This window comes from Nomascus leucogenys, chromosome 5 (assembly GCF_006542625.1).
Source record: "Nomascus leucogenys isolate Asia chromosome 5, Asia_NLE_v1, whole genome shotgun sequence".
Taxonomy (NCBI): domain Eukaryota; kingdom Metazoa; phylum Chordata; class Mammalia; order Primates; family Hylobatidae; genus Nomascus; species Nomascus leucogenys.
The window spans coordinates 60,263,671-60,289,121 of record NC_044385.1 but is presented as its reverse complement, the minus strand read 5'-3'; the positions used below and the strand labels follow the sequence as shown (position 1 = coordinate 60,289,121).

At 39.7% G+C, this 25,451-nt stretch overlaps 1 long non-coding RNA gene across 1 annotated transcript; it reads left to right on the top strand.

The window, feature by feature from the left end:
• Positions 1-6,428: 6,428 nt before the first annotated feature.
• LOC101176955 lies at positions 6,429-23,413 on the top strand. The gene is made up of 3 exons (XR_178302.3): positions 6,429-7,107; positions 7,429-7,605; positions 22,167-23,413. It is a non-coding gene; the product is annotated as an uncharacterized LOC101176955 (long non-coding RNA).
• Positions 23,414-25,451: the final 2,038 nt, after the last annotated feature.

The following is a 25,451-nucleotide window of genomic DNA, read 5'->3' as shown; positions in this document are numbered from 1 at the left end:
CTTAAAATGCTGTCTTAACATTTTTTTTAAACTTTATTCTTTCCACCTTTTCTTCTCTTTCCACTTTTCCTTCCCCTCTCTTAACTTAAAAAGCCTAACTGGATGCTAAGGATACTTGTGAAGGTTTGACAAAAGAACAGGATACTGACATGATATTAAATCTCTCCACCCAAACACTAATCAAATACAAAGTCCAAGATGGTGACTTTATCATGAAGGAACTGGCAGACACCAACTTGGTCAATAGAAAAATGTTGGCGCCTGCTCCTGAAAAGAACACAGCATAATTTCTGAGGTAGTCCTGCCAAGATGTATGGACTGAGTCTAGACATGAGATAACATCAGAGTGTTATCTCTGTATGTGTCATTTTACACTCCGAAGGGCCTGTACCTTTTAAGACTCTCAAGAACACTGTTATGGGCTGAATCATGTCCCCCTCAAAAATTTATGTGTTGAAGTTTAACTCTCAGTACCTCAAAATATGACTATAATTCAGAGATAGTCTCTTTAAAGGGGCAATTAAGTTAAAATTAAAATCAAGCCATTGATGTGGGTCCTTATCTGATATAACTGGTGATTTTCTAAGACGAGGAGATGAGGAAACAGACACACGCAGAGGGAAGATCACAGGAAGACACATGGGGAAGATGGCCATCTGCAAGTCAAGGAGAGAGGCCTCAGAAGAAACCAACCCTGCCGACACCTAGAACTTGGATTTCCAGTCTTCAGAACTGTGAGACGATACATTTCTGTTCTTTAAGTCACCCAGGCTGTTGTGCTTTGCTATGGCAGCCAGAACAAACCCATACAGACATGAAAGAGAGGGAAAGACTGAGAAACTGTTCCAAATGGAAGGAAACTGATGAGATGTGATGGCTCAGTGCAACACATGATTCTGATCTTGGACCAAAAAGGAAAAAAAGGAAATACATTTTTGGGACAGTTAGTGAAATGTGAATGGGGTCAGAGGCCCAGATGATGCTGAATTGATGTCAATGCCCTGGTTGGGAGGGTTGTGTGGTGGTTACATAGGAGAGTACCCTCGCTTTAGGGAGGTCTGCACAAAAGTATTTAGGGATGATGGGCATCGTAGCCAAAAATGAATATGTCTGTAAATAAAGACAAAAGCTGATGGAGCAAATGTGGTAAAATGCTAACAACTGGAGAATATGGGTGTTCTTTGTACTCTTTGTGAAGCTTTTCTGTGAACTTGAAACCGCTTTTTTTTTTTAAGGTTGAAAATGATGTCTTGGGATCCGTTGTATACTGTTGGTAGGAATGCAAAAGTGTACAGCCACTAGGGAAAACAGTGTGGTGGTTCCTCAAAAAAATAAACAGAGAATTACCATAGGGTCTTCTGGATATATACCCAGAAGAACTGAAAGCAGACACTCCAACAAATATTGAAAATGTTTGCTTTCACACTCATGTTCACTGCAGCATTATTCACAACAGCCAAAAGGTGGAGGCAACCCAAGTGTCCATTGATGGATGAATGGATACACAAATGTGCTATAAACAGACAATGAAATATTATTCTGCCTTAAAAAGAAAGGAACTTCTGACACGTGCTACAACATGAGTGAACCTTGAAGATGGTAAGTTAAATGAGCCAGACAGAAAAGGACGAATACTGTAGGATCCCACTTATATGAGGTACCTAAAATAGTCTAATTCGTAGAGACAAAGTACAAACCATTTCTAACGTAAGATGGCTTGACTTACAGTCTTTTTACTTTATAGTGGTAAAAATCAGTATGCATTCAGTAGTAACTACTTTGATATGGTTTGGCTGTGTCCCCACCGAAATCTCACCTTGAATTGTAATAATCCCCACGTCAAGGGTGGAGATAACTGAATCATGGGGGCAGTTTCCACCATACTGTTCTTATGATAGTGAATAAGTCCCATGATATCTGATAGGTGTATAAATGGGAGTTTGCCTACACAAGCTCTGTCTTGCCTGCCTGCCTTGCCTGCCTGCCGCCATGTAAGATGTGACTTTGCTCCCCCTTTGCCTTCTGCCATGATTGTGAGGCCTCCTCAGCCATGTGGAACTGTGAGTCAATTAAACCTGTTTCCTTTATAAATTACCCGATCTCTCATATGTCTGTATCAGCAGTGTGAAAACAGACTAATAATACACCATAGAACCATTCTGAGCATTTACTGAGCACTTACTATTAGAGCTTTTCACTTTTAGTACAGTATTTAATACATTACGTGGGATATTTTGTCCTTTATTGGAAAATAAGCCTTATGTTAGGTGATTTTGCCCAACTGTAGGCTACTGTGAGTGTTCTGAGCACGTATAAGGTAGGCTGGGCTAAGCTATGATGTTCAGTAGGTTAGGGGCATGGAATGCATTGTCAACTTTCGATGGGTTTATCTGGACCTAACCCCATCATAAGTCAAGGAGCATCTGTAGAATGGTGGTTTTTCAGGAGCTAGGGGAAGGGGAATGGGAAAATGTTGTTTAATGACTGTGGAGTTTCAGTTTTACAAGACGAAAAGTGTTCTGGAGTGTGGCTGCACAATGGTGTGGATGTTCTTAACACTGCTGAACAAGACACATACAAATGATTAAGATGGTAAATGTTTTTATGTGTATTTTTACCCCAACTACTTTTCAAAAAATATCTTGGCTATTATTTATCTCCTTATATATATATATGTCTTTTTTTCTTTGCTAGCATATAAATCTCTTGGAGGCAGAAAACATGTCTGAAATCTACAACATGTAGATTTCATACAGGGTGCAGTGGCTGACCAGTAAGGAGTTCCTGCAGGAGAGGACCCTTCCAGTGAATGTAGACCTGGAAAATGAGATTGTCCTGTTTATTCCTCTGAATATTCCCCAGTATCGATCACAGTGCTCTTTATAAAATGAGTGCTCGGTAAACGTTCATTCGTGGTGATGCTAAGGACCGGAAGGGTCTTTAACGTTCTCTCCCTCTCTCCCTCCTAGCTCAGCCCTCACGGAACCCTAAAAGCTGGCTAAGGGGCCATTCTCGCCACCTGGGCCTGCGTCTGCCAAATCGCTTCCTAAGGACTTCGACTAGAAACCAAAGGTCCCATTTTTCATCTGCCATTTATTTATCATTGTATAACTTAGGTAAGTCCCTCCGCCTTCTCTGTCAGTTCTTCACTCATTGTTTTGCATCCAAGGAGCCTGGAAATAAGCGGGAACACCCTGCACGTGAGAGGGGTCCTGAAATTCACGAGGGGCTGGGGCTTTGCGTTTATTCCTCCAGTTCAGCCTGCAGCAACCCTGACGATCGAGCAGGGCCCGCGGGGGAGCGAGCGGAAGCGGGCGGCGTGCGCTGCTGTCCCGCTACCCACCCCGCTAGGCTGCGCAGCTGCGTCTGCGGGCGGGGAGCCGAGGCGGCCGTGGGCTTCCTCCGGGCGCAGGCTGACGGCTGCCGCCTGTGGGCGCCCCAGCCCTGCAGCCGAGCCGGAGGGGCTGACCAGCGGGTGTCGGGAGCAGGCTGTAGTGGCCAGGCCTCTGCGACTTCTCTGAGTACTGGGTCCACGGGAGAGGGAAGAGCCGCGGCCGCGAGGATTCTCAGCAGCGGCCGCGTGTTGAGAGCCTGGAAGTGGCCCCGAAGCCGTGCCTTTCCCGATAGCCAAGCAGAAGTAGGACTCGAAGCACCGGGGCTGGGATGCCCATGCTGGTGACGCCTTGGGGCTCGCAGTTATACTTGGCGACCGGTCTACACGGCGATTCGGTGCTTTCCGGAGTAGCAGATTCACCTATCTGCGGTTTAGCCCGGCCTGCGCTTTCCTGCAAGCCCTGCTGTCACCCAAACAGCCTGATGACTTCACGCTCAGCCACTGGAGGGCACAACCACATCATTTTTAAAAAATAGATTCCCCCACTTAAAGGACATGGTTTTGGGGGAAAGAACATTTTAAAAATGTAAAAAGATATATATCTATATCTATATATCTATCTCAGATTGTTCTGATATAAACTCAGGTGGGATTCTTCAAAACAGGAGGCTGTTCCAGTCCCTTCATTTTGCAGCTGAGAAAACAAAGGCCTTGGAGCTTGAGAACTCCAGTTGCCCAAGGCGCACAGGTGGTGGGTAAGGAAGCTGATAATTTCTCCAAAGAATCCTTCCATGACCCAGGAGGATCCGGTGGGAGAGCGGGGCCGTCCACAGCTCAGCTAGGACACAAGAAGGCCCAGGGTGGCAGGAGCCCCACTGTGTGCTGCGGAGGACGGCAGAGGAAAAGTCAGCATTGTCCCGAAACTGCAGGATCATGTGATGTGATGGGAAAAAATTATGAGTACAAGACACAGGAAGAGCAGGTCATGGAAACACGTGGTGCCCAGAAGTGTTTAACTAGTTGCAGCTGTGCAGGGCAATGCATAGAGTGCCCCAAGGGTGTCCTGAGTGAGGGTGGATGTTCCCTGCCCTCTGGCTTCGTGAAGGCTTCGTGAGGCCTGCGGGGTCACCCTTGTTTTCATGGATAGCTTCTTTATGACACTCTCTCCACCAGTAATTGACAAAGTCTGCTTCTGTTGAGTGTCTGATAAAGGATTGAGTTTACATGATTGTTAAGATAGGATCATGAAAGAAGATGGAAGATGGATGTGAGTGGTCCTCAGAAAAAAAGCATCAAAGGAAACCGAGGAGTCTGTGTTCAGAGTTATAACATCAGTCCTTTGTGTAAGTGCTGAGTTTCAGCATCTGCCCAAGGCTAGGGGTTGCCTAGTCGGCTTCAACTGTAAGCTCCTAAGGGACAGTGCTGCCCCTTGAGATGACTGGGCAGCCATCAGCTTCGTGCTAGAGGCTTTAAAGCAAACCCAAGATGGAGTCTCAGTACTGATTATTTGGGCTAGTGCCTTTCTTAACATTTCACGGATATATTCCTTTATTTTATTTGTTTTATTTTATTACAGTTTTGCTCTATTCAGTCATGGTCATTCTTAGTTGCTGTTGTCTTTGTAAATTTATTTAATATCTTTTAAATATTAAAAGATTAAATTCTTTTCTAATAAATTCTTTTAATATTTAAATATTAATTTTAGGTTAGAACCTTATTTACTTTCAAGATTAATGTAGTAAATAAAGAAGACTAAAAACTTCAGAGACTGCAAGCTGCTGAGAATGTGTAAGAGAAACCTGGTTATCAAATGCAATCCTGATCTTTTATCAGGCATCTGTATCAGTGTGGATGATCTAACCGTGGTTAACTTCATGAAGAAGATATTTGATTCTCATCTGTTTAAAGAAACAATCTGTTTCTTCTAAAGGTATATACTCTAAAACACAAACCACTTAGCTGGGAAATAAAAGATGGTTATGCTTTATCATTTCTATAAGCCTGGCCTTTCTCCAAAATGATTTTGATATAGCTTACAACAAAAAACATGTTAGGCTTAATAAAAGAAGAATGGAAATGGAAACTAGGGATCAACAGAAAAGAGTATCACAAATATGGTAATTCTAGCATATGGTAATATTATTTCTGTAATTGAGTGTAAAATGTGGCTGTGAGCTTCCCGAAGGCCAAGGCAAAAATAGAGACGAGCAATGTGCATAATATCATTAGCAGACAGAAAGATCATGTGACTTTTTAATTTTTTTTCCCAGAAACTGAATCTAAAAAGAATCGCTCTATATAATGACTCATATACATGGTTTTAAGTGAAAAAATGATGAACACTGTCCTCCATGAGAGTTTGCACAAATTGAAGGAGATAAGAACTGATACTGAAGCCCAACTCAGTGAAGTTAATCCTGTCAGGCTAGGCTCACACAAGAAAACTTCTGACAAAATCCTAGAATTCCAGCAAATGCAGGCATGGAATGAGAGATTCCTATTCCATCTGCCTCGTTGTGCCGGGGGCCAGGCCTGAGTGTTGAAGACAGCTTGTTCCAGTATAAGATCAAATGAGACTGTTCATAACAAGAGTCTGCAGGAATATGGCACCTCCGATTTGAAATGATGGATGATTTTCATCAGCCGTGTATCTACTTCCTTGGCAGCACCCCGAGCGCAGACCCCAGGCTGTTTCAGTGTGTCATCTGGCAGGCCCAAACAGAGGATGCCTCAATTGTACATGTGTAACACAGCTTTAATTCATAATTTCATTTCTGGATGGAATTTTGAGCAGATGGGCATTGCTGTCCTTTTTAATGGTAAAAAATCAATGAAAGACACCGTGGTTTTGAAATTAAATGAGCACTTGAAAAATACCAGCTTTGTTTGGCTTTGCGTTTTCTTTTTTCCTCTCCTCCTAAGTTGTTTGCAGCAAAACATTCAATTGAAAACTCAACATGTCCACTGCCTCCCAAAAAAAAAAAAATTCTGTGGAAAGTCTCCACTAACAGGAAGAGAGAAGTTCTTCACAATTTGGTTTTATTTTTAAATGATAGTCATTACCTCATTTTTAAAGCATTTGTAATCAATTAAGCAAGTAACACTTGTGTACCAGTTTCTAACCAGTTTCTAATGTGCCTGGAACTTGCTGGGCTACAAAGAAAAGGATCATCTAATTTTTTTTCTACACCCAAAGATATTCCAATCTTATCAGAGAAGGGAAACTGAGGCATGTGTTACAGTTAGAGGACTAGGAAGCACTAATCTGTGTCCAACTCCAAGGTGCAAATTCAAAGGAAAGACCATTGTGGGAGGGAGTGATCCGGAAGAATTCCTAGCCCTTACCTGTCTCAGTCATGCCTCTTGCCAAAGAAAAAGAGAAATCTCCAAGTATCTTAATGCTTTCAGTGCTTCTCCAATCTGACAAATATTTATTCAGATTTGATCTGACTGCCCAAGCTTCGCTGCAGCTCCTTGTTTCCTGTTAGATCTTTTAAAAAATCTTTGCTTAAAACATTGAAGGCTTAATGATGAGCAAGAAAATCTTGCCTGTGAATAAGACACTGGGAACTGCACAGAATCAACATCAGCTCACAAGCTCATCATCTCACGCATGGATTCCTGAGCACATTCTCGCATTCTTGCTCTTAATCCTCCCTTGGCGACCTTCTACTCAGACATATCTTTTATGCAGAGAAGCAGGCACGTTTCTCATCATTAATTCTGTTCTCAGCCAGGTGTGTAGCCACAGAGCATACAGACCACAGGATGATGTGAGCACCCCAGGATGTAAATTTGTGCGGAGCGATTACAGCTCAGGCTTCTTACACAGCTTTGGCCACATCAGGACAGGAAGCTGTCTTGCAAATTGCCGGTGTGTCTAAGCTCTTAAGCACATGTGAACTTTAACGCACGTGCATTCCCTACTCACATACACAATACAAGTATGCCACACACTCACAATCCAATTGGCTAACTATGGTTATTAACAGGAAAGAACAATTATAGTCCTTATGGTCATAGTTTTGTTTGAATTTCCGCCTCATCAAAAATGTAACAACCAACTAAAGCAGGCTTTCCTCCTTTTTTCCCAGTGAAAGCATACTGACTTTCCTGACTTCTTATGACCACTTTTGAGGAAAGGAGTAGGCACTGGAATCACCAACACAGCACGCTTACGGAGGGTGGTCGCCAGCTTCATCAGCCTCCCAGTTCCACGGAGCCCCTTGAAAATCCAGGAGCGCAGACTGGCAACAGTAGAGATTTAATAGGTAAGACCTTGGGTTCAATGGACAGATCTCCTACAGTTCCTGATATCAGCCCCTATCAGAAATTATATTTTACTTTGTGTATTTCACATATTTCAAATAGAAGGGGTCAAGACTAATAGTGACCAGTCTTCATCCATTTGATAAACCTTTATTAAACACAACTGCGGCTTTGTTCTAAGCAGCATGAATAGAATGATTTACAAACTGTTGCTGCTCTTCGGGCAGTCACTCTTTTATAGGGGAACTCGAGAAGCAGTCAGGAAGGAAGGTCTCGGAGGAGATGGCTCTGAAACTGAATCAGACTTTAAAAGATAAGTTGGTCAACAGGGTTGGAGGGAGGGAGGGAAAAGAAGGTTTTGAAAGATAGATCTTTCAGAAAAAGCAAATAACTGGGGCACAGACATGACATGGGCACAAAAAGGAAAAGAAAAGCCAGGGCATTCAGAGAATTGCAGAACATTTTGCATGACTGAGTATAGGAAGCAAGAGAGGTCTTTTGAGAAATAGGACTGGAGAGGTGATGAGGGGCCAGATCTTGTGTTACACAAAGAACCTCTTATGCCACACAAAGGAATTTGGATTTTTTTTTCCTTTTAGGCATAAGGAAGCCATTGAAGGGTTTTAAACAGGAACAATGTAATCAGATTTACTCTTTGGAAATAAGATCTCCTGGTTAGTTAATGAACTCGTATTTCTTTTTTTCTATGTTAACCATTGTTTTATTGTTTGGTCTTTAGACTCTATTATTGATTGAAATGCCAAAGTGATGGGAGTCAAGAGGCTCTGCCACTTAACCTTCCAAAGTTTATTTCATTTGCTTTTAAAATAGTTATTATAATATTACGCGCTTTGCCTTATTAGTATGGTGTACAATTAAAGTAAGATAAAGGCAGAGAAACTAGCTTGTAGTGCTATTGCTATGGACACCATTAGTTGATGTCAGAACGATTACAGATGAATCAATATTTACTATTGGACCAATTACAGACAAAACCAGAAAAGGTTAGATCTAGCACAAATTTTATAAACTATTGAGCCTTTCATTTTATTTTGCATTTAAAAATCCTTACATCAGAGATTCTGAATTCTTTTATCAGGGGTGTGGCCTGTGCATTGAGAGTTTTTAAAGCTCTCCAGGTGATTTTAATATGCAATTAGATTTGAGAACCATGATTTTAGTCTTAAGTGGCTTTAGAAGTAAATGTCTTTAAATTCTGTGATAATACATCATTCATAGGCTATTCAGGCTGTACTAAAACATAGAGAAAAAACAAAGACAGTTATTGAGTTCATTTTGTGAAGCAAGAACAATCTTAATAACAAAAGATAAAAACCTTTAAAAAGCCGGGCGCGGTGGCTCACGCTTGTAATCCCAGCACTTTGGGAGGCCGAGGCGGGCGGATCACGAGGTCAGGAGATCGAGACCACGGTGAAACCCCGTCTCTACTAAAAATACAAAAAATTAGCCGGGCGTGGTGGCGGGCGCCTGTAGTCCCAGCTACTCGGAGAGGCTGAGGCAGGAGAATGGCGTGAACCCGGGAGGCGGAGCTTGCAGTGAGCCGAGATTGCGCCACTGCACTCCAGCCTGGGCGACAGAGGGAGACTCTGTCTCAAAAAAAAAAAAAAAAAACCTTTAAAAAGACGTGAAGCTATAATCTTTTTATGAATATAGGTATAAAATCACAAAATATTATAAAAATATTTTAACCACATATTAAAAGGGTAGGCTAAATAGAATTTACTTTAGGAATTGAAGAATGGTTTAATATTGGGAAATTTATTATTGTAATGCCTGGGCGACAGAGAGAGACTCCATCTCCAAAAAAAAAAGAAAAAAGAAAATGCAAAGTTTAGTCTCAAGCTGAGACTAAATATTTGCAAATCATGTGTCTGAAAAAGGACTTGCATCAGAATAGAGAACTCTTATCACTTCATTAAAAAGACAATTCAAAATGTTGAGCAAAAGATATGAACAGATAATTCACCAAAGAATATATTATGATAGCAGATAAGCATATGAAAAGTTGCTCAACATTATCAGTGCTTAAAGAAATGCGAACTGAAACCATACTGAGATACTATGACACACACACTGGAATGTCTCTAATCGGAAAAACTGAAAATATCGAATTCCGGTAAAGATTTAGAGGAACTGGAATCCTCATACATTGCTGATGAGAATGTAAAAAAGATACAGTCACTTTGGAAAACAGTTTGTCAGTTAGTAAGTTAAACACATCCACTTCTAAATATCTACACAGAGAAGTGAAAATGTATGCTTAGACAAAAAACAATCAGCATTATTATTTTCTATAACCAAAACCTGGCTATTCTAGTTCAGGATGACATACTGAACATATGTGTTCACCTCGTGTCCCTCCTGAGACCCCAATGAAATGACAACGTAGAAATACAAAGAGGAATAAACTCATGCAACAAAAAAAGCATGGAAGGGTACCAGTAGACAAGAAATTTCAACAAATTTCCAGAGGACAAAAAGCTGATATACAAGCTTAGCACAGTGGCTCACGCCTATAATCCCAGCACTTTGGGGGGCCAAGGTGGGTTGATTGCCTGAGGTCAGGAGTTCGAGACCAGCCTGACCAATGTGGTAAAACCCCATCTCTACTAAAAATACAAAAATTAGCCGGGCGTGATGGGGTGTGCCTGTAGTCCCAGCTACTCGGGGGGCTGAGGCAGGAGAATTGCTTGAACCCGGGAGGTGGAGGTTGCAGTGAGCCGAGATCGTGCCACTGTACTCCGGCCTGGGTGACAGAGCAACACTCTGTCTCTAAAATAAAATAAAATAAAATAAATAAAAAATAATAAAATAAAATAATGCTAATGTACAGGCAAGCGAAGGATGCTGAAGCCCAGAATATAATCGTTGTTGGAGGCTCTGTAAGAAGGAGCCAGCCTCCTCTATTGGAGACCTGAAAGAGAAGGAGAGAAACAAAGGGAATGATGGAATATGTACACCACTATGTCACAGCCCTGCCAGTCACCCCTCCCCTTCCCACCCTTCCAGAGCATCATACTTAATGGTGAAAGACTGAAACAAAACACTGTACTGGAAGTTTTACCCAGGGCAAGTAGACAAGAAAATAAAAGGCATCCACAGTGGAAAGGAAAATGTAAACTATCTGTATTTGCAGGTGACATAACTTACCTATAGAAAACCTAAAGAATCCATATTACAGCTAATGAGTGAGTTCAGCAAATATGTAGGATATAATACCAAAATTTACAAATCAATTGTATTATGCATTAGCAATGAACTGCCCAAAAAGGAAACTGAGAAAATAATTCTATTTATAATAAAATCAAAAGGAATAAAATATTTAGGTATAATTTTAACAAAAGAAGTATAAGACTTGTTAATTGAAAACTACAAATTATTGTTAAATTACAGAAGACCTAAATAAATGTAAAGACATCCATGTTCATGGATCAAAATACTTAATATTGTTAAGATGGGAATACTCACCAAATTGATTTACAGTTTCAATGCAAATCACTATCAAAATCTCTATTGATTTCTTTTTTTTTTGCAGAAATTGACAGGCAGATCCTAAAATTCATACAGAAATGCCAGAGATATAGAATAGGCAAAATAAACTGAATAAAGAATAAAGTTGGTGGATTTACACTTCCCTATTTTTAAACTTGCTACAAAACTACAGTAATGAAGACAGAGTAGTACTGAAATAAGGATAAACATGTAGAACAATGAAATAGAATTGTGAGTTCACAAATAAACCCATGCATGTATAGCCAATTGACTCTTTTGTTTGTTTGTTTTTTGTTTTCAGACGGAGTTTCACTCTTGTCACTCAGGCTGGAGTGTAATGGTGCGATCTCAGCTCACTGCAATCTCCGCCTCCTAGGTTCAAGCAATTCTTCCGCTTCAGCCTGCCAAGTAGCTGGGATTACAGGTGCCCACCATCACGCCCAGCTAATTTTTTTTGTATTTTTAGTAGATACACAGTTTCACCATGTTGGCCAGGCTAGTCTCAAACTCCGGACCTCAGGTGATCTGCCCACCTCGGCCTCCCAAAGTGCTAGGATTACAGGCATGAGCCACCATACCTGGCCAGCCAATTGACTTTTGATAGGGGTGTGAAGATCATTCAATGACAGAAAATAATCTTTTCTACAAATGGGTGGAGCAACTGAATATCCAAAGGTAAAAGAATAACATTGGACCCCTAGCTCACACCATGTTAAAATGTTTTAAAAATGGATAGTGTAGTGCCTGCTACTCTGGAGGCTGAGGTGGGAAAATCATTTGAGCCCAGGAGTTCGAGGTTGCAGTGAGCTATAATTGCACTGCTATACTCCAGCCTGGGCAACAGAGCGAGACCCTGTATCTTGAAAGAAACAACAAAATACACATTTAAAAAAACTACTAAATTTAAAAAGAGCCCAAAGTATGAGACTGTGATATGAAAATGTGTGTAAATCTTTATCATTTAGGCATTAGTTTCCTAGATATGATCCCAAATGCCTAAGTAAACAAAGACAAAAAATAGACAAATTGGATTTCATCAGCATCACAGCATCACAGTGCATTAAAGGACACTATCAAGAGACTGTCCTAAAGAAAAGAAAACCCACAGAATGAAATAAAATATCTGCAAACCATGTATCTCATAAGCATCTAGTATCTAGAAGATATGAATGAAGCTCTCTGACAACTCAACAGTAAAAAACTCCATTAAAAAAGTGAGCAAATGATTTGAACAGACATTTCTCCAAAGAAGACATACAAATGGCAACCAGGTATTTGAAAAGGTGCTCAACATCATTAATCATCAGAGAAATGTCAACTGTGGATTTTTCATAGATGCCCTTTATCAGGATGAGAACATTCCTTTCAATCCCCAGTTTGTTGAGTATTTTTCATCATTAAAGGGTGTGATTTTGTCAAATGCTTTTCCTGAGTTAATTGAGGTGATCATATGGGGTTCTTTTTCTTCATTATATTAATGTGGTATATAACATTGATTGATTTTGTTTGTTGAAGCACCATTGCATTCCTGAGATAAATCCTATCTGGTCATAATGTATAATGCTTTTGTATACTGCTTGGTTTGGTTTACTGTTTTTTTGTTAAAGATTTTCACATCTATACTCATAAAAGATATTAGTCCACAGTTTTCTTTTGTTATATTTACCTAGTTTGGATATCAAGGTAATATTGGCCTCATAGAATAAGTTAAAAAGTATTTCCTCCTGTCCTATTTATTTATTTATTTATTTTATTTTTTTGAGACAGAGTCTCGCTCTGTCGCCCAGGCTGGAGTGCAGTGGTGCAATCTCGGCTCACTGCAAGCTCCGCCTCCCGGGTTTACGCCATTCTCCTGCCTCAGCCTCTCCGAGTAGCTGGGAATACAGGCGCTCGCCACCGCGCCCGGCTAATTTTTTGTATTTTTAGTAGAGACAGGGTTTCACGGTGGTCTCGATCTCCTGACCTCGGGATCCGCCCACCTCGGCCTCCCAAAGTGCTGGGATTGCAAGCGTGAGCCACCACACTTGGCCCTCCTGTCCTATTTTTATTTCTTCTTTAAACATTTGGTCGACTTCACTAGTGGACCCATCTGGGCCTCAGATTTTCTTTGGGAAGTTTTCCAATTACTTATTTAATCCTTATAGTTATTCTAGGTCTACTCTGATTTTCTGTTTCTTATTGAGTAAGCCTTTGTAGTTTGTGTATTTCTAGGAATTTGTCCGTTTCTTCTAGGGTATCTAACTTTTTTAGCATACAATTACTCATAGTATTGCCTTATAATCCCTTTTGTTTCTGTAGGGTTCGTAGGAATGTCCCCTCATTCATTTCCGAATTTAGTAATTTGAGTCTTCTCTCTTTTTTCTTGGTGAATCTAGATAAACTTTGTCAATTTTGTTCCTCTTTTCAAACAACCAACTTTTTATTCTGTTAAACTTCTCTGTTGTATTTCTCTTTTGTCTTTTGCTAATTTCTGCTCTTTATTATTTCCTTTCTTCTGCTTGCTTTGGCTTAGTTTACTTTTCTTTTCCCCATGTCTTAAGGTTGAACGTTAGGTTATTGATTTAAGATCTTTCTTTCTTTTTCTTTTTCTTTTTTTTTTTGAGGTGGATTTTCACTCTTATTGCCTAGGCTGGAATGCAGTGGCAGGATCTTGGTTCACCGCAACCTTTGCCTCCCTGGTTCAAGCAATTCTCCTGCCTCAGCCTCCCGAGTAGCTGGGATTACAGGCATGTGTCACCACGCCTGGCTAATTTTGTATTTTTAGTAGAGACAGGGTTTCTCCATGTTGGTCAGGCTGGTCTCAAACTCCTGACCTCAGGTGATCCACCCACCGTGGCCTCCCAAAGTGCTGGGATTACAGGCGTGAGCCACTGTGCCCAGCCTTTTTTTTTTTTTTAAGTTTTTTAAAATTATTATTATTTTGAGACAGAGTCTCACACTTTCGCCCAGGCTGGAGTGCAGTGGCGCCCTCTCAGCTCATTGCAAGCTCCACCTCCTGGGTTCACGCCATTCTCCTGCCTCAGCCTCCCAAGTAGCTGGGACTACAGGTGCCTGCCACCATGCCCAGCTAATTTTTTGTATTTTTAGTAGAGACGGGGTTTCACTGTGTTAGCCAGGATGGTCTCAATCTCCTGACCTCGTGATCCACCCACCTCGGCCTCCCAAAGTGCTTGGATTACAGGCATGAGCCACCACGCCTGGCCAACCCGCTTTTTTTTAAATGTACACATTTACAACTGTGCATTTCCCTTCTATGCACTGCTTTAACTGCATGCACATTTTGGTACATTGTGTTTTTATTTTCATTCATCCCAAATTATGCTTTAATTTCTTTTGATGTATTGTTTTACTTACTGTTTATTTAAAGTGTGCTGACATATTTGTGACTTTCCCAAATTTCTTTCAGTTACTGATGTTTAGTTTCATTTCATTTTGGTCAGAGAACATATACTTTATGTTTTCAACCCTTTTAGTTTTATTGAGACTTGTTTTATGCTGTAAAATATCATCTATACTGGAGACTGTTCCAAAGTACTTAAAAAGAGTTTATATTCTTCTGTTGTAGGGTAGTGATACAGATATCTATGGGGTTTAGTTTACTTACAGTGTTATTCAAGTTTTCTGTTTCCTTGCTGATATACCGTCTAGTTGTTTTATCAACTATGGAAAGTAAGGTAATGATATATCCAACTATTATCGTTACCTAAGAGAAAAGCTCCAAAATACATGAAATAGTTCTCTCTTCAAGTTTGTCAGTTTCTGTTCATGTATTTTGGAGCTGTTCTTTTAGGTACATGTATGCATATAATTATTATATATTCTTATTGAATAACATTTTTTCATTATAAAATGCCCTTGTCTTTAGTAATAATTTTTGTTTTAAAATCTATCTCACCACATATCAGTTATAGTAACTCCATCTCTGTTTTTATTATTGTTTACATAGTGTATCTTTTTCTGTTCTTGATCATTCAATCTATTTATGTCCTTGAATCTGAAGTGTGTCTTTTGTAGACAGTGTATAGTTGGGTCATTAAAAAACATCTTTCTAGCTTGTAGACAGCTGCTTTATTAAAAAAAAAAAAAGAAAGAAGGAAAAAAAATTTAAATAAAATCTTTTTTCCAATCTCTGCTTTTTTATTAGAATATGTAGCTTATTTACACTTAATGTAATTAATGATAAATTAGGATTAACATCTGCCATTTTACTGTTTGTTTTCTACCTTTTTATGTCTTTTGTTTCTACATTTCTCCATTACTGGCTTCCTTTGTATTAAATAGATATTTTCTTATACAGTATTTTAATTCTCTCATTTCTTTTACTATATTTTTGAGTTTTCTTTCTTAGTGGTTACCCTGGCAATTATCACTAATACCTTACTTAGTAACAATGTTATCTAAATCAAATGATACCATTTAACTCCAATAGTCTACAGAACTTTGTTCCTATATGGCTTTTTTTTTACCCTTCTTGTATGCTGTTATCATCACAAATTACGTCTTTATCCATTATATGCTTGTCAACAAGGATTTATAATTATTGCTTTATGCAGCTGTCTCTTAAAACAGATAGGAGAAGGAAATGAATTACAAGCAAAAAATACACTTATACTATTTATTTTTAATATTCATCTGTATGCAGTTTATCTTTATTATTTCTTTTATTTCTTCATGTAGACCTGAGTTACTGCTTACTCTCCTTTAAGTCCAGCCTAACGGGGTCCTTTTAGTATTTTGTGTAGGATAGGTATCCTAGTGACAAGTCCTCTCAGCTTTTGTTTATTTAGAAATGCCTTAATTTCTCTTTCATTTTTGAAAGATGGCTTTGTGGATATAGAATTCTTGGTTGGCAGCTGTTTTCTTTCAGTGCTTTGAATATGCCATACCACTGCCTTCTGGCCTCCATGCTTTCTAATGAGAAACTTCATCTTATTGAGGATCCATTATACAGGTCAAGTCCCTTCTCTCTCACTGCTTTTAAGATTCTCTCTTTGTCTTTGGCTTTCAACAGTTTGATTATAATGTGACTCAGTGTGGATCTCTCTCAGTTTATCATACTTGGAGTTTAGTGATTTTTTAAATGTATATATTAGTGTTTTTCATCAAGTTTAGGGAGCTTTGGCCATTATTTCATCAAGTAATCTTTCTGAAACTTTCTCTCACCTCTCCTTTGCGGATTCCATTATGTGTATGTTGATATATTTAATAGTGTCCCACAAGTCTCTAATAATTTTTCTGCCTGTTTTTTCTTTCTGTTCCTCAGACTGGATAATGTCAATTGACCTATCTTCAAGTTTGTTGATTATTTTTATCCTGCCTGATCAAATGTGCTATTGGGTGCCTCTGGTTTATTTTTCAGTTCACTTATTCTAGCTTTCAACTCCAGAATTACTATTTTTTAAATAATTTTGACCCATTTTTATTCTCTATTTGGTAAAACATAGTTATCTTTTGACATGGTTTGGCTCTGTGTCCCGACCCAAATCACATCTCTAATTGTAATCCCCATGTTTCAAGGAAGGGACCTTGTGGGAGGTGATTGGATCGTGGGGGCGGTTCCCCCCATGCTGTTCTCATGACAGTGAGAAAGTCCTCATGAGATCTGATGGTTTTGTAAGTGTGTGACGGTTCCTCCATTGCTCTGTCTCTCTCTCACTCTCCTGCTACCCTGTGAAGAAGGTGCCCGAAGCTTCCCCTTCTGCTGTGATTCTAAGTTTCCTGAGGCCTCCCCAGCCATGTGGAATTGTGAGTCAACAAAGCCTCCTTTGTTTGTAAATTACTCAGTCTCAGGTAGTATCTTTATAGCACTGTGAAAATGGACAAATACATAATTCTTTGCTTCAGTTCTTCAGACACAGTTTCCTTTAACTCTTCGAACATATGTTTAAATAGCTAATTTTACTCTCTGTCTAGTAAGCACAACATTTGGGCCTCTTAGGGCCAGCTTCTGTCAATTGCTTTCCGTGTGTGTGTGTATGGGGCATAATTTTATGTTTCTTTGCATGTCTCACAATTTTATGTTGAAATTTTGACATTTAAAATAATATAATATTACAAGCCTGAAAATCATATTCTTCCCTGCTAAATTATGTTGTTGCTGCTTGCTGTTAAATGTTGTTTTTATTTATTTCATGGCTTTTCTGAACTAATTCTATAAAGTATGTATTGTTTATTATATGTGGTCATGGGAGTTATCAATTAGCTTAGTGACTGGACATCTAATGATTGAACAGAGATTTCTTTAAATGCTGGAACCAATAAACCTCTAAATCTTTGCCATGGGTTACTATATACATGTTGGGTCATACCTTTAACACTCCACCAGGCAGTTCACAATGCTGTTTTAGCCTTTACTTTCTGCTTGTGCAGAACCTCAAGGTCACCAAGAAGTGAGAGCTCGGGCCTTCTCAGCTCTTTCTTCAGAATGCCCACAGGCCTACATATGCCCCTGACCTTCCAAATTCTCAGGAATATGTCAGAGCATTTCAAAGCTCCTGTGGACACCTTATTCCTCAGCTTTTCCCTTTAATCTTCTTGGTTAGTCTATTGTTTGCACTATCATCCATCTCATGCAACCTCATAGTTAAAAGACTTGCCTAAAATTATTTTCAATAAATACCTCCTAACCCCTGGGGGAGACTTTTTACTCTTGGCAAGTTCAAGCCACATCAAGTAAAAATGTACCTTTTCAGTGGAGCCTTCTAAGGATGGATCAAACAACGTCAGTTCTTTGGGACTGAGGCTTTGAAAGAGCTCCAGCTCTGTTCTGATCCTTCAATACTGGAATGCAGTTGTTATTTTTCTAGGCTATTGCTGAGCTGAAGAGTGGGAGATGGGCCTAAGGTAAGTTTCAAATGTCATAAACATTACAGTTCTTACCAAGATTCAGATATTTTTCTTGAATAAATGCTCCCTGGATGGCTGAAAGTCTTTGGTTAATGCCAAGAGAGTTGAAAAAATGGATTCTGCTTTTCTTTGCCAGTTTTTTCATTACTCTTAAGAAGGAAAAAATTTTGGATGTTCTTAATCTGCCATTTTTACTAATGTCACCTGTTTTAATGTTTTGTTTTTATAACCTACACTGTACAAAACTAGCCTCACAGAATTACGTTGATAAGGTAGAAGAAGAGATTTTTAAAACATTTTATTAAGCTCAGAATATTCATTTTTAAACTTTCATTCAAAGTAATGTAAATGATATTATATTTCTAAATTCATCTTCTACTGTTCATTAGTAGTCAGATTCAGTAATTTATCCATAAATTGTAGTTAAGTTTAAATTATCTTTTGGTGAAAGAAATGGATTCTGGATCCATGAATTTCCTATACGTTGTCTTCTCCTGATAGAAAACAAAAATTCACAATCTTTTATCAAATTTAAAGATGTTTGGTGATACATTTTGACAGTGTAATATCAATATCATCACCAACTCTGTTGTCAATAAACTATGGAGCATGTCACAATAACTTATAGAAAGTCTGTTCTTTCAAGCATCCGAGTTTCATTTTGTGCTTTAATTTCATGTGGCATTAGAAAACATGTTGCCTTCCTTCCTTGCATAGGAGTGTGAACCTCAAAAATTTGAGACAGGTCTCAGTTAATTTAGAAAGTTTATTTTGCCAAGGTTGAGGATGTGCCCATGACATAGCCTCAGGAAGTCCTGATGACATTTGCCCAAGGTGGTAGGGGCACAGCTTGGTTATATACATTTTAGGGAGACATCAGCCATCAATCAATATGTAAGAAGTACAATTCGTTCTCTCCAGAAAGGCGGAGATAGCTCAAAGCAAGGCTCCCTGCCCCAACCTTCCCCGGGCAGGTCAGATATGTAAGGGACAGATTCGGTGCATTCTTTAGAGTTTCTGATAAGTCTTTTCAAAGAAGGCAATCAGAATATGCATCTATCTCTGTGAGCAGAGGGACGACTGGAATACAATGGGAAGCCGATTTGCCCTGAGCGGTTTCTAGCTTGAAAGAGCCCAAGGTATTTTCCTTTCACATTTCCCCCTTTTCTTTAAAAAGTCTTTTGGAGAAAGCATTTTACAAGAAAATGCATCTCTGGTCTCAGGTTTCATCTGATCTCTCACGGCTAAGATGGTTTATTCCTAGATGGGTAGGTCTGGAAAGCTCATTTTTAGCAGGTTTCCAAGTCTTGAGTCCTGTGAAGAGAAAACAGAGGGGAAGAAAGGGGTGGGGGGGAAGAACCACAAAAGAACAATCCAGGCCAGGCGTGGTGGCTCATGCCTGTAATCCCAGCACTTTGGGAGGCCAAGGCGAGTGGATCACTTGCGGTCAGGAGTTTGAGACCAGCCTGGCCAACATGATGTAACTCTGGCTCTACTAGAACTACAAAATTAGCCGTGTGTGCTGGCATGTGCCTGTAATCCCAGTTACTCGGGAGGCTGAGGAAGGAGAATCGCTTGAACCCAGGAGGCGGAGGTTTCAGTGAGCCAAGATCACGCCACTGCATTCCAGCCTGGGTGACAGAGTGATACCCTTTCTCAAACAAACAAACAAAAAAATTGATATGGGCCACGTTACTCTGAAGTCCATACATTAACAGGCAGGCATGAAAGTGCTTTATGTATGTAAACAGGCTACTGTTATTTTCTGCCAAAGTTTAAGTTATCTGTCTTCAGCTCGCAGGGTTTTAAAGAAGAACAACTTAGTTTTCAGTGACTTCAAATTAGGAAAAATGAAAAAGAGATGGAAAAAAGTTGAAAACATTATTTGGAAGACTTGTAGCCAAGAAAAATTAGAATTTGGTCCAAACTGTAGAAAATAATAAAAATTGGAAAAAAACATTAGGCAAGACTAGAATCTAACAACAGATATACAATCATTTTGAAATAATTTTTTTCTCTCTCCAGTTCCCCATTTTACTAAAGACAAATCATGGTAGGGCTGGTTTGCTTATTATACTTGGCCTAAATATTTGTATGCAGTGCAGCAAGAATAATTATTATTTTTACATAGGCGTTTAAATTGGCTTTGATGGAACTTTGTTCCATAAGAGGAATCTCAGATAAGACTTCTTAAAGCCCAGCCCAGCGATGGATTGTGCCATCAATTACCCATGAGTTGGGTGAAATTTCCTCTTCTTGAGGTTTCAAGATAAACTTGGGACTTCTGTGCCTGTCAGTAAGTGACATTCTTTACTTACCATGGGTCAGAAACCTTATATAGTGACTGTGTACACAAAATATGAGGCTAGTTTTTCCAAGGTCTTATTGGCTCTATAAGTCAAGTTTGATTCCTTAAAGGAAAGCACACAATTCCAGTCAAAGCCTTGGTAAAATAACCAGATTCTCCAATTGCATCCTGTTAAAATGAAAACAGATTCTTATTTCACTTATGCAAATAACTGTGCTGCTGTAAGTTAAGAATACTCGCAAGTACTTTACAATTCTGGGGAAATCAGGTAGAGAGAAACAAATGTGCTCCAAATTTTGTTCACAGGAGTGTACTAAATTGTTAAAGCTGTCAGTAGCTCAAAAGAAAAGTTTTTAAGACCTTGAAAAACAAAACAAAGGATCAGCAAACAAATTCAGAAAAAGGTCAGGCGGGGTGCAGTGGCTCACTTCTGTAATCCCAGCACATTGGGAGGCCAAGGCAGGTGGATCACTTGAGGTCAGGAGTTCGAGACTAGCCTGACCAACATGGCAAAACCCAATCTCTACTGAAAATACAAAAATTAGCCGGGTGTGGTGGCACATGCCTATAATCCCAGCTAGTCAGGAGGCTGAGGCAGGAGAATCACTTGAACCCGGGAGGTGGAGGTTGCAGTGAGCCGAGATTGTGCCACTGCACTCCACCTACATGACGGCAGTGAGACTCCATCTCAAAAAAAAAAAAAAAAAAGAAAAGAAAAAAAAGAAAGTCAACAGAGCAAGTGGCCTTGAAGAGAAGAAAAAAAAAAAACAGACAAAAAATATTCAGGTAACAGAATTTTTTTTTTTTTTTTTTTTTTTTTTTTTTTTTGAGACGTGGTCTGGGTCTGTTGTCAAGGCTGGAGTGCAATGGTGTGATTTCTGCTCACTGCAATCTCCACCTCCCAGGTTCAAGCAATTCTCGGGCCTTAGCCTCCCGAGTAGCTGAGATTACAGGTGCCCGCCACCATGCCCAGCTAATTTTTGTATTTTTAGTAGAGATGGGGTTTTGCCCTGTTGGCCAAGCTGGTCTCAAACGCCTGACCTCAGGTGATCCGCCCACCTTGGCCTCCCAAAGTGCTGGGATTACAAGCGTGAGCCACATCCGCAGCCCCCCATAAAATCATTCTTTAAAAGAAAATTGAATTGAGTCATTAGAGATGACAAAGGAGAATTTAAATAATTTATCTGATTCAAGTAATTTTTCATTTAAAACAAAAACCAGGACAGAATGTCTTGAAAAGAGATCAGTGAACAGAAAAATTGTTTGGAAATGAAAAATATGATTGCTTCCCCCCAAAAAAATCTTTCAAAGAAATTATTTTAAAGTTGATAAAAAATAACTTACACAAGGTGAAAAAGTGAAGATTGAGTGAGATAGGAAAATATTTTTTAAAAACTACAGGAAAGAAGTAATCCAGGATATCTAATATTAGACCAGCAAGAGTTTTTAAAAGAGAGAGCAGAGAAATGAAGAAAGGGAAATCATTTGTGTGTCTGTGTGTGATTTTTGTAAAATCATTTTTTAAAAACTTTTCTCAGAACTAAAAATGTTATGTCTTGAGATTGAATTCCAAGCAGGATAAAATAAAGAAGTCTGAAATGCATCTTTGTGAAATTTCAGAACAGTAACTAACAATAAATGGAAGATCCTAAAAATCTTCCAAAGGCAAAAAACAGCCCAGCAGCTATGGAGCAGGAGCTAGACTGCAGCAGAGTTTTCTTATCGGCAGCACAAAATGTTAGAAAACACTGAAGCAATCCCCTCCAATTCAGAGGGAAAACAATTTTGAAAGTTCAATAATAGGTGTAGACAAAGAATAAATGATGAAAGAGAAAATAAGACATTTGATGCAATACTGGAAATTCACCTCTCTCATACTTTTCTTCCCCTCCCCAGGAGTTTACTGGAGGTTATACTCCAGTCAAAGAAGATGGAAACCAAGAAAGGACACATTTTGGAGATTAGCACTGGCTCCAGGAACCCAATGAACAGAAGACCCAGTGAACAGAACAATGCGCAGAAGGCTTGTGCATTCAGCCCAGAGAAAATCCACTTAAATTCAGAACAATTAAGGACTCTGGGGAAGAAGGACTTCACACGGTAGTGTGATTGGAAGGCAGATAAATTTTAGGACACAATGAAAGTTCCTAAGATTTTTTATCCTTTTCCAATAGGAAGGATAAAAAAATAATCTAAAACTAGAGGAAAAATCATCTAAAACAAGGTATAAAGAAATGGCTCACGTGTGATCCTTATCTTACTGTGACATGGAGCATTTGATGAAAGATGCGGGAAGGGAGCCTGCTTAACTATGAAGTGAGTAGCATCGCCCCGGGAGCACCATGGCAGATGCACAGGACATGGAGGGAAGGAAATGGCATCCTGGCACGGTCCTGGGTCTACATTGAGCAATGTAGACAAAATCATAAAAGCTGCTCTAGTTTTCTACTTTTAGAATCAACCTACAGCCATGTAAGAATTAATTGTAGTTGTAGAATAAAGGATAAAATATTATTAGCTTTCATAACAATAAAGTCCTAACAATGATTCACAGTCATTCCATGAATAAGGGTAGGGGAAAAGAGGGAGGAATGTAAGGCATTTTATATGGAGCAAGGGAGGCAAAAGACGTTGACAGAGGCTTATGGAACAACACACACACACAAATAGAAGGGGAGTATATTGCTTAAAATGAGAAAAATAGCCAACATAGGCCAGGTGCGGTGGCTCACGCCTGTAATCCCAGCACTTTGGGAGGCTGAGGAGGGTGGATCACTTGAGGCCAGGAGTTCAAGACCAGCCTGGCCAACATGGTGAAACCCCATCTCTACTAAAAATACAAAAATTGACTGGGTGCAATGGCGTGCATCTGTAGTTCCAGCTACTTGGGAGGCTGAGGCAGGAGAAACGCTTGAACCCGGGAGGTGAAGGTTGCAGTGAGCCGAGATCATGCCACTGCATCCTAGCCTGGGTGACAGAGCGAGACTCTGTCTGAAAAAGAAAAAAGCCAACACAGGAATTTTTAAAATAATATATCATTACCAAAATTGGGGAAAATGGAGATGGGGAAGGCAGTTCTGTGAGATAAATCTTTATCTTTTGTACCAGAAGGTCAATACATATTGTCTGAATTTGATTGGTTATTTCCATTTTTATGAAATGTCTACAATAGGCAAATCTATAGAACCAGTAAAGAAATTAGGAATTCCTGTGGCTGGGACTGAAGAGTGAAATCACTGCAAATGGCCAGAGGGATCTTCTGAAGTGATAGGTATGTTCTAAAATTGGGCTGTGGGGATGCTTGTACAACTCTGTAACTTTGCTAAAATTCATTTCATTACACACTTAGTGAGTTTTATGATATGTACATTACCCATCAATAAAGCTGTGTTAAAAAAAAAAAATGGCTGATTTTTTAGGCTGGGTACACTGGCTCACGCCTGTAATCCCAGCACTTTGGGAGGCCAAGGCAGGTGGATCACAGGTCAGGAGATCGAGACCATCCTGGCTAACACAGTGAAATCCTATCTCTACTAAAAATAAAAAAATTAGCCGGGTGTGGTGGCGGGGGCCTGTAGTCCCAGCTACTTGGGAGGCCGAGGCAGGAGAATGGCATGAACCCGGGAGGTGGAGCTTGCAGTGAGCCGAGATGGCGCCACTGCACTCCAGCCTGGGCAACAGAGCGAGACTCCATCTCAAAAAAAAAAAAAAAAAAAGGTTGATTTTTGAAAAGGTCAAAGAAGAGATGTGAAAATATATTATTTAGAGTTCTGTAGGCAACCAATGGGAATAAAAATAGAAATGTTTTCTGGGGTAATCTAGGGGCTGTTAGGGTGAAGAAGTGTGAAATGGAAGCAGCTGCTTATCAATTATGTTTTTATCAGTTTATCAGTTCTGTTTTTCTATACTATTTCAATTTTGTTTATCAATGCATGTATTACCTCAGTTCATTATTAGAGATTTTTTAAAACTTTAGATTTCTTAATGCAGAAAAAATGTTTCTTGTTTTTAATCTTTTAGAATTTAAATATGAGTCATGATGGCATGTGGGTAAATGAATAGAATTTATTTTTTCTCCTCAAGACCAAGGCCAAGGGGCAAACTCTCTTACAAGCCACCGCTCATAACTTGATGTGGGCAAGAGCTCAACTGGGCATCGCCAAAAGTCCATGCCACTCCCAAAATAGAATGGAGGCAAGGAGACTAAGCAACTGGTCTTTCTGGGAATGACATTTGGTGCAGCTGTGTTAAGCGGTTGCCATGGACTAATACAGCAAACATAAATAATCTCAGGGAAGCAAGTGCCCGAGAAAAATGAGATGACACAGGAAGTTGCTAATGTTATCAGCTGTCTTCAATTGTTTATATAAGAACACTGCCAAAGTAACCATCTATGTGCCCGGGTTTTAAGCCGCATGACACAACCTTTTTACCCTGAGGTGAGAGTGATATGGTGGCCATTGAGAGGCCATCACTGTGGAAAACACATATTAAGACTTTTTGAGTTGTGAAGTAATGGGGTAGATCATGAAGACTTGAGGCTACCAGCTGACGACCTTGCAGTTGGTTCAAAGAGCTTGGGGACTTTTCAGTGTAATTTTGCTGGGTGACCAACCCGAAGCTTTCACACCTGCATTCCCTTTCTTTTTTTCTTATTTATTTATTTATTTGAGACGGAGTGTTGCTCTGTTGCCCAGGCTGGAGTGCAGTGGCTCAATCTCGGCTCACAGCAACCTCCGCCTCCCGAGTTCAAGCAATTCTCCTGCCTCAGCCTCCCAGTAGCTGGGATTACAGGTGCCCGCCACCACGCCTGGCTAATTTATTATTATTATTTATTATATTATATTATTTATTATTATTATTATTTTTATTTTTATTTTTAGTAGAGACGGGGTTTCCGCATGTTGGCCAGACTAGTCTTGAACTCCTGACCTCAACTGATCCACCCACCTCGGCCTACCAAAGTGCTGGGATTACAGGCGTGAGCCACTGCGCCCAGCATTCCCTTTCAAATAAAATGCTACGTGAATGGTGGTAATAAACCAGTCAGAGCAATTCCATGCAACCCAACAGATAGTGGTTTGTGCATTTTTTCTATCCATGAGAGAATGAGAAGGGCTATTCCTGCCTTTCCGTCAATTCCATTCAACCAAATATTTCCCATTTTAACATGAAATCAGA